This window comes from Nannobrachium achirus (assembly GCF_963921795.1).
Source record: "Nannobrachium achirus genome assembly, chromosome: 4".
NCBI classification, from domain to species: Eukaryota; Metazoa; Chordata; class Actinopteri; order Myctophiformes; family Myctophidae; genus Nannobrachium; species Nannobrachium achirus.
In genome coordinates, this window is record NC_137813.1 from 17,813,889 (window position 1) to 17,824,671 (window position 10,783).

The 10,783-nt window shown below is 44.1% G+C and overlaps 1 protein-coding gene across 1 annotated transcript in view; it reads right to left on the reverse strand.

The window, feature by feature from the left end:
- Positions 1–10,783, reverse strand: part of LOC308282715 (uncharacterized protein) — a gene marked incomplete at its 3' end in the record, with an annotated part of 52,729 nt that overhangs the window by 18,484 nt on the left and 23,462 nt on the right. The window lies entirely within an intron of this gene.

Below are 10,783 nucleotides of genomic sequence, written 5' to 3' on the forward strand. Positions count from 1 at the left end.
GCGTGCTGTGTCCTAGACCAGTGGTTCTCAACCTGTGGGTCGGGACCCCCACGGGGGTCCCCAAATTATTTTGGGAGGTCCCCAGATGATTAACTTCATGTGAAACATTGTTTTCTCACTCAACAGTAAACAAACCAACATAAGGTTTAAAGGTGATACACCATGCATTTAAAAAGTATTTATGTCGCGTTGCGAGGCATTGTGAGCATGTTGATCGGCTATTTTCAAAATAGAACCATGTTATACAAAATGTAATGCCTCAACTCTTAGTGCTCGTCAGGGTGGGGGGGTCCCCAGTTAAAATATGAATATTTTGTGGGTCGCAGCCTGAAAAGGTTGAGAACCACTGTCCTAGACGCTGAGGCCTGGACGTCCCTCTCCCTCTCTCTCTCTCTCTCTCTCTCTCTCTCTCACACACACACACACACACACACACACACACACACACACACACACACACACATGCCCGCATACACGACAGAGGCAGCAAGGAACAGGCTGCCTGCAAACAGCTGTACCACAGTCCCAAGGTTTCCTCCCACAGTCAGAGATAGATAGTTACTGTCCAAACATATATAGGCCCAGGCTGGCCTTGGAGACCCTGCACACATTCAAAGAGTTATTGATTGACGGAGCAGCAGAATCACTCGCCGGAGGAGCGATGGAGAGACGCTGTGGCTTACTACAGAGATACAAACGAGCCCGCCCCGCGAGCCATGCATCAAACATCTGAGGCCTTGCCAACAACACTTGCCAAGAAGAAGACACCTGCCAAGAAAGACACCTTGCCAAGATGGCGTGCGTGTGAAATATTTTGAAGCGGAGAGAGTGCCAGTGCCGTGGACAGATACTCTATTTACAATTTGGTTGGCATGAATGCTAGGCAATTAACACAATCAATGCCAGGTAATCATTAATTAATGTGTCTGCCTCTGGCAGGGTTTTTCCTTATGTTTTTACCTTATTCTTGCCGACAACAGGAATGCACAATGTGGCAAGGACGTAAACAAAAGACACATAGCTGGGCATCAGGGATCTCCATATATGGGCATAAAAGGGACAAGGACAGAAATAATTTGCAAGTGTGGATTTTCGTGATGCGATACTAAAAATGATGTCTTACCGTTTGAATTTTCCCCATTCAAGACGATGGGGAAAATTCATTCACTAACTAGAAGCAGTGCTCTTCCGAGCACAGGTCTCCACCAGGCCAGGCGTCCTGGTGGTGCTATTGTATAAAAGGTGAGTGTAAAAAGGGTGGCATATGTTCTTCACCTTATACCTTTCATGGCAATCGGACGCTGCATGCATGATTTGAAGCATTGTGTTCAAAAAATGTGTTTTGCTAAAGTCTACCTGCTGGTGGCGCTATAACAGGCCAATGTGAAAAGGGTAGCATTTGTTCCTTCACATATTGGGAATATGTGTGGCAAATTTCACGGTAATTGCAAGCTGCGTTGATGATTTGACGCATTTTGTTCAAAAACTGAGCAATCCTGCAAACTTTGGAAGCCAATATTAGCCAATCAGGATTGAATATGAAATATCAGACGGATCAGACTTGATCATATGACTATAGAGATACTGTGTACTGATTTGTGTTATTTTTGGAGAAAATCTGAAGGCGTAATATCCTAAAATGTGTTTTACACAAGTCGGCTCAAAGGTGGCGCTATAAAAGGCTGATGTGAAAAATGCAGAGAAAGGGTTTTTCCTTGGCCTCTAGGGAGTGCGCTTACAAAGTTTGAAACTGATCGGTGGAGTTATAGGTAAAACCACAAATCGGCCTGTTATAGCGCCACCATGAGGCTGATTTCAAAAATTTGAAGTGGCATTTCTTCCTCGACCTAGTGGGAACGTGTGTGCGCGATTTCATGATAATTGCACTTTGCGTTTGTGATTTGAGGCATTTTGTTCAAAACGGCTCAATCCTACAACTTTGGAAGCCAATCTTAGCCAATCAGGATGGAATATGCAAAATCTGACAGATCCGTGTCGATCACATGACTGTCGAGATACTGCCTAGCGATTTGTAGGATTTTTGGACAAAATCTGTAAGAGTAGTGCACAGAAATGTGTTTTGTGAACATCGGCCACTAGGTGGCGCTAGAAAAGGCCCATTTGAAAAGATTAGGGCAGAGGTTCTAGATTGGCATCCAGGGAATGTGTGTGCTCACTTTGGCAGCGACCGGGCCAACGGCGACTGAGATTAGGTGCACACAAACTTTGAGGACGCACGGACGCATGGACGCACGCACGGACGGACGGACGGACGGACGCACGCACGGACGGACGGAGTGGAAAACATACTCTCCCCCATGCCTTCGGCTGGTGGAGACAATAAATGAATGGCCATATATGGAGCGTGACATGAGATGTGACTGACTGACTCACTGACATGAGGCGGGGGTTTTGATACTAACTGCTCCCTATGGTCGCAACAAGCTGCCACTATGGTGTCTCTCCAGATTTTAACTTATTTATGTAAATGAATGCCCACTTCATCATATACTACAGTGTCACAAAAAGTAGCAAAAATAGCTGATGTACAAGAAAGAAAAAAAAACGTTGCAGCATAATCAACAAAGTAAACCATAAAAAATTGTCAAACACCGTCCAAATTGTCAAATATTTCCTAAGAAATAGGCAACAAGTTGCCTGGATGTACAAGCTCATAATTGAGAGCTGAGTTGTATTAGATGAAAACCTGTACAGTTTATTTTATATATATAGTTGTACGAATTAAACGATAAATAGAACTTGCATTGACAAAATGCACCCAACAATATAGGCAATAGATGTCCTTAAAACTCAACAACCACTATCTCTACACAATTTCTACGCTGGGCTAGAAAAAGCTCAGATCTGGTTCCCATGACGCAAGGTCAGCAAAGCTCTGCCCTCCAGTGTAGATAAGAGTCTGAATGTAACGCTGGAGTTAGACACGGTCTCAGTGGTGCTGAGGCCGTTTAAGAGTAGATACAGTATGTACTGTACCGTACAGTACTCTGAGCACTGAAGCACATATGGTAGAGTGACCTGTTAAGGTGACCCACTTAAAGCCCCAATTTAACATAAAAAAGTGAGCTTTTTAGATCTGCTATTTTTGAACGTGTTTACCTAATAATTTACATATGAAAAACAGGCCGGCCAAGTTGAAAGTGGTTAATGAACGGTGCGATTTTTATTTTGTTAAGGTTTCATTTGCCTCTCGATCAGATCAGAGATGTATTCCTTAGACTTTCCGAATTGTATTGCGTATGCCGTGTATCGCATGGCTGATGACATCAATCCGATGTAGACTACAGCATGCTCCCCTACACTATTAGAAAATAGCAGATATAAAAGCTGAAAAACACCACCATCACTATGAGCCTGTAGATCTGCTATATTTTGAAAAGTCGTGAAAATGTTTACAAATCTTTGAATATATTATATATTTATTATATAACATTTTTACAATTACAATTTAGGCATTTAGCAGACGCTTTTAATCCAAAGCAACTTACAATAAGCAGGTAATACATCAAAAATAATAAGCAAGATAATATGTCAGTACATCAACAACAATATAACAAGGCATAGGAATATCAATCTAGAAAAACAATAACGTAGGTAGACCACGCACCTAATCTTCATGTATGGTCATTGAGGGGAGTGTTACAGTAGTGCTATGGGTTTAGGTGGAGTCTGAAGAGGTGAGTCTTCAGTCCATGGCGGAAGCTAGGGAGTGAGTCAGTAGTTCTAAGTGCGACAGGGAGTTTATTCCACAGTTGGGGGGGCTAGGAGGGCAACTTGTCTAGGATGAGTGGATTTTTGTCCTGGGGTTTTTAGCGAGAGTTCTGTCAGCATCCCTGTGTTGGCTGATCTGAGTGAATGGGTGCACGGGGTTGTAGGGGTTGATCAGGTTTTGGAGGTATGGAGGAGCCCTACCTTTGGCTGCTTTGAAGGTCAACATCAGTGTTTTGTATTCAGTGCGGGCCGCAATCGGGAGCTAGTGTAGGGAGCGGAGAAGGGGGAGGAGAATTTTGTCTGGTTGTAGACCAGTCGTGACGCGGCATTTTGGATCAGTTGGAGAGGCTTAAGTGCACATGCTGGGCTGAGGAAGGGTCTGATTCTACGAATGTTATAGAGTGTGAACCTACAGGACCGGGTGATTGATGCAATGTGTGCCTTGAATGATAGCTGGCTGTCCAGGACCACACCAAGGTCTCTAGCAGTTGGAACTGAAGTCACCAATGCATTATCTATGGAAATAGTGAGATCTTGCGTGCATGGGGCAAGACTTTTTAACTCAAATCTTTGCTTCTGGGGGTCCCTGGCACAAAACATTCTCAAATGGGGGTCCACGTCAAATATATATCAATTTGGCATGAAAAGGTTTGAGAACCATATCGCACAACCACAACAAGGGCAAAAGATTGCAAGCTTTCGTTTAGCCTTAGCAAGCTCTTCCACTAAATCTAAAGCTGTACAACATGTTGTGATGTGACCCCACTGTAGAGCTTGTAGGACTGCTATTTTCGCTATTCTCAAAAATCTTGAAATGTTTTAAATGACGTGTTTAAAATAGGAACACTGGATTGAAAATGGTTTAAAAAAAGGTTACCGTCACATGTAAAACTCTGGGCAGACAACTGGGCAAGCAGCTCCATGGCCTAGTTGCAGTCTCAGCTGTGCTACAGTAATTAACTGTGTTAATTTAGTGTAACTTAGCCATGTCACCCCTGTGGTGCAGGCCAGGGTTCTGCCAACTAGCTGAAGTGCAGAGTATATTGGTTGCTGGCAGGCAAAATCCTCTTATCTCAATTTTCGTAAATTCTTTGTAAATTAATTCCCTACTTGATAACACTCCTGCGTCACACAAAAGCATAAAAAGAAGCAGATCCCTAAGCTCGAAACAAGGTGCAGAGCGATGCGTTTCAAGCTTGTAGATCTGCTACTTTCCCTGTTTTTGAATATGAATCCTGAAAAGTAACAGTTTATGAGGTTTCCACCTGACAGACGATATACAGTACTTAACATGACTGTTCTTTAGACTCCAATAGTGATGTCTTTAGTACATGCAAGCGCTAAACTCGACTATAATCTTTATAGTTTCAGAATGCTGATTATTTCAGCATTCTCATAGAACAGCAATTCCGAGACTGAACAAGTTACCTGATCAGTTTTTATGAGCTAATTGTTGCTTGTTAGTTTTCCTGTGGCTGATCTTAGTCGCCCTCTAGTGATCAGGTTGCGCTATGACAGTTACATGTATGCATCTTACTATGCAATATCTTTTCATGAATATTCCCTGTTCAACATTCATCATGACCACATAGGTTACACTGGAACCAGCATGCCATTAACATACATGTTAATATAGTTCTTCAATATTATAAAGGTGCTTGTGGTATTCATTTTGTGTTAAAAATAGATATAATAATACAAAATAAATGTTGTTAAAAAAGTTCTATATTCTGATAGTAATCAAACAGGGGATAATGAAGACTCAGTCTGTTATTATTGAGAAATAACCCCAGACATGCTGACCCCAATGTGAGAGGATTAATGTTGAATAAAAACCAAGCACTGAGGAATGAACGATTGATTGATTGATTGAGGTACATATACACTCCGTCCGTAGCAACCAAATAACAGACCGGAGACCACTGAATGCTGTGATTAACCAATCACAATCAAGCATTCAACCAAGTTGTGTAATAATGAGTTTGTTCAGTAAAGCTTATCTCTCTCCTCCCCATCTCTCCAGCTCTTATTGGTAAACAGAACATTCACTTGTGAATCTCTTTACTGAATCTGAATGCACGTTTGATAATATAATGTTGCACGTGTGGTGAGTCCTGTATAACTAGCAGCTGTCTTCCTTGTCAGCATGAAACCAGGGATGGGACGATATGAACATTTCGTGTCACGATTATTGTGACAAAGAAATTGTGTTTTACGAATATTATCGCAATAATCAAAATATCCCCAACATCCATTATCCTGGGGTGGAACATTTGCCAAAAAATAGCCAATCTACAAGCTCACAACTCGTTGCGATGTGTTGTGATCTTGTAGATCGGCTATTTTTTGGCAAAGAGATTTGGTAGAGCGTGAAAAAAAAAGACTATCAAGTACGTAATTTCCAGGTCGGTTTTAGGGTTTAAATGGTACCGGTACCATTTAAATATGCAGCTCGGCAAATAAAAGGTGACTTGATCCCAGTGCATGACGGAGGATAATTTCACGATAAATGTAAATCTCCATGATAAGATTGTTGTGAGTGGTTGTTGTTTTTTCTCACGATAAATGATAATAATGATTATGGTGGGACCTACATGAAACGCACACTTGGAAGTCAGTGTTGCTGTGAGCCTGTGAATGTGATGTTAATGGGATCTGGTAGGGCAGGGTTCCCCAATTAGTTTTCCCCAAGGGCCAAATTATGTCTAAGGTACCAAGCCGAGGGCCACAACATTGCCAGGTGGCGACGGTGGCGTTCCCGCTACTCCAGTGACAGTTCAGATATCGTCGTTGTCGGGTGAAAATCTTGTCCAAAACCGTTCGTTTTGCATTTAAAACCGGGATTCCAAAACAGACGATCTACAAGCACACAACGCCTCGAAACCGCGAGGCATTGTGTGCTTGTAGATCTGCTGTTTTCACAACTTTTGTGTGACGGCCTTGTTTGATGAAGCAGTGCTTTACTTTGCGAAAGAACATACACTTTTTGAGATACTGGTTTTCCACCCGACAATGACGATATACTAGTTTTGCTGCTGCTCTTATACCACCATTATTACTGGGGTTGGTGGGGGCCTGACAGTAGTCCCCCATGGGCCGCCTATTGGGGAACCCTGTGGTAGGGGGTCCGGGAGGGGCGGTTCACCGCCCCCCATAACATGACACTCTGCACAGTCATTAGTGAGTGTTGTTAGTGACGATCATAGGACACATGAGGACAACGCTCAGGCTCAAGGACAAACCTTCCTGGATGTGCCTTTGTCTGGATAACAAAAGCCACACCGGCTGCCAAATAGTGTGTGTGTGTGTGTGTGTGTGTGTGTGTGTGTGTGTGTGTGTGTGTGTGTGTGTGTGTGTGTGTGTGTGTGTGTGTGTGTGTGTGTGTGTGTCTGTGTGTGTGTGTGTGTGTGTGTCTGTGTGTGTGTGTGTGTGTGTGTGTGTGTGTGTACGCGCACACATGCATCTACGCACGCGCACAACAACACTGTCTCTTTTGCTTTCCTCTTTGTCACTGAGGTCTCCCTCTCTCTACATGATGTGGAGTCTCCAGTCCGGCTCATTGTGATTCTCTGGGTTGTGTGTACACTGCATACGCCTCAGTGTTAAACTAAAACCCATTTAGAACGGGTACACATTATTGTGTATCATTATTTTATGCTTTAACTATTGAAAAATAGCAGATATACAAGCTCGCAACGCGGCACCGAGTGCCGCGCTGCGAGCCGAGCTTGTAGATCTGCTATTTTTGAAAAATCGTGAAAATTAGAATTTTGGCCCGATTCTATAAGTGTCTGTTGAATCCTTCTAAGATTTTTTGAAAAACCTATGTTTCTATGTCAGCAATCTGGCCAGCCATCGTCAAAGAAAAGATCCTTTTCACTTAACTGGAGCTCAGTTAGTCTGTTCTTGAGAGACTACTATGTCAGTGGTTCTCAAACGTGAAGGACCCCCAAAATGATATTTATTTCGCCACGGACCCGCATCTCAAAATATCTAGTTCCAGGGACCACCCAGAAGCAAAATTTGAGTTACAAACGTTCGCTTTGAAAATACATATATTCAAAGATTTGCACACATTTTCACGACTTTTTCAAAAATAGAAGATCTACAAGCTCGCAGCGCGGCACTCAGTGCCGCACTGTGAGCATTGTGAGCATGTAGATCTGCTATTTTCACAATATATTGTGATATTGAGGTAATGCCTCAAGCACTTGAAGTGCTCGTCAGGGTGGGGGGGTCCCCAGTTTAAATATGATTATTTTGGGGGTCGCGGCCTGAAAAGGTTGAGAACCACTGCCCTAGAGCAACGATATGATAATGAGAGAGAGAGACAGACAGAGAGAGGTAGTCAGGCATGCCTACAGTATATCAGTGGCAGGACGGGTGGCAGTATCTTGTGGTGTGTCTAATGTTCTCCTCGGGGCCAGGAAATGGCCTTTTATCCTCATGTCTCATCCTTTTAACACACGGCTCACAGTTCCAGCCCCAACCAGCGCTGAGAGGCGTGTGCGTGCACGTGCGCGCGCGTGTGTGTGTGTGTGTGCGTGTGTGTGTGTGTGTGTGTGCGCGTGTTTGTGTGTGTGTGCACGTGCATGTGCATGTGTATGAGAGAGAAAGACAGAGATGGACACAGACAGGGAGAGGGAGAAATTGCTGATCATTGTCAGTTTATACAGTTGCATAAATAGTCAGAGTATACTCTCTAAAAATGCACAGACAGACACATCAACAGACTCAAAGGAAACTCACGAGTCTGTGTTGTTAGAGGCTAGAGCCTCCCGTTAACGTGTTATATATCGTCGTTGTCGGGTGTAAACCTTGTATCTCCAAGTTTCAAATTTGTACGTTCTTTCGCAAAAAGTAAAGCCCTGCTTCGTCATACAAGGCCGTCACACAAAAGTAGTGAAAACAGCAGATCTACAAGCACACAACGCCTCGCACCTAGATCGGCTGTTTTCACTAGTTTAAATCATTTTTAAAATTACTAGACCTTACCCGTTCGAATATATGTGCTGCAAAATATGTGCAGAGTGTGGGTTATGGGGAAAGTAACTGTAACTGCATAGTGCGTGCGTGAGAATATGTGGGAGCATCATAATGTAAGGAGCAGCCCATGGAGGAGTGTATATTTATGATGGATACAAATAATTTAACAGCAAAATTAGTAGAATAGAAGTATGAGGATGTATTTGCTCCACATAATTTTTCTATACCCGTTGGAAGATGAGACACACATCACCCGTTGCATGCGTGACCCATGCAGAGAGAGAGAGAGAGAGAGAGACTGCAACATTCCTAACTGTGAGAGAGGTGTGTGTGGGCCCGGGGCTACAGATCCCATGGCCTGGAGGAACGGACCGTAACCCTGACAACAGGCTGTAGAGCTGTAGAGTGAAGAAACGCTAATAAATAGCTAGAATTTGGGAAAAATGAAATTCGGGCTCCGTCACCGTGTGTATAATACTAATGGCCAATGCCATGTTAAATTTGAGATCAGTCGCTGAAGCGAGTGAATAGATAATGCATTTTGTGACCTACTGACTGACTGACTGACTGACCTCTCTAATTATAGTATGGATAAATGCAAAACGAACGGTTTTGGACATACAAGGTTTACAACGACGATATGTATTGTTGTATCAGGGAATGTCTACCGTGTGGAGCCCAATGGCTGGTGTTAGTCCAAAAGGGTTCCATTTGTACTCTCTCGGTGAAGGCTCCGTCCCCTTAGTCTGCACACTGTGACTCAAATCGCTGTACGAAGGAAACCGAAACAGAATAGAGGACTGAGAATTATTTGGCCGCTTTCTTTTGTTTTGTACAGCAAAAAGAAGGGGTGAAAGCCAAGAAGCAGATGTTTTACACCCCCCCCCCCCCCCACACATACACACACACACAACTCACACACACACACACACACACACACACACACACACATACACGCACACGCACACGCGCACACGCACACGCACGCACGCACGCACGCACGCACGCACGCACGCACGCACGCACACACACACAACTCTCTCACACACACACACACACACACAGAGGGAACCGTAGAGCCCCAGTTTGTGTGTTTGGGGGGGTCCTACAGGAACCCATCGCACTGGGTTTGGAATCCCAGCTATGTGGACCTGCTCAGAGCGCTGCTCCCAGAGGGGCTGCGCTGGGAGGCAGCACGCACACATGCGCGCACACACGAACACACACGCACGCGCACACACGCACACACAAACGCGCACACACACACATCAATGCCACATGTTTCCGCCTGCCTCTCCACTATTAAACACCATCCTCTTGAAGAAACCATCGTTAAAGGCCGTTTCCCACTGGGCGCGATAACGATAACGATAACGATAACGATATGTCGGCGACAGCGTTCACATCAATTATGACGGCTTTATCGTTGTGGTGTGGTGGACGCTAACATCCACTTCAATTGAAAACCAATATTTTTTATCGTTATGGCGCCCAGTGGGAAAGGGCCTTAAGTCTCAAGTCCTCTCCTGAGTCCTGACCAGGGGTGTAGATGTCAAGTCTTCGTATTTACCTGATTTTCAGTGGCGCCGTGCACGCGGTTGTGTGCGTGGGTGTTCCCGTCCACGACCGCCAAAAGTCTTTACTTTCACGCGGAGAAGAACAAAAGTACAATCACGATGAGTACATACAGTACGTTATGTGTAAAAAAAAAGGTGTGCTAGTTTTAGGCTCTGATGTTCCTGCGTTGAGGTTGAGGTTTTGAGGTTTCTGACTTTTTGTGTGTCTGCGTACATTTGGGAGGTTCAATGTGTTGTATAAGTACGAGAGAGAGAGAGAGAGAGAGAGAGAGAGAGAGTAAAAACAGCAAACATCATGTGGAATTTGAAGCATTTTTTCTTTGGAAAGCCACACACACACAAAGCAGCAGTGGATGTCGAGGTGGCAGAGTGGGAGGATAACGTGCGTGTATGTGTGTGTGCGTGCAGACTACAAATGTTTGGTGGAGAGCCTGGAGGTTATACAGCAGTGTGTGGCCTTTCTTTGGCATTACTACTAGATACACCCA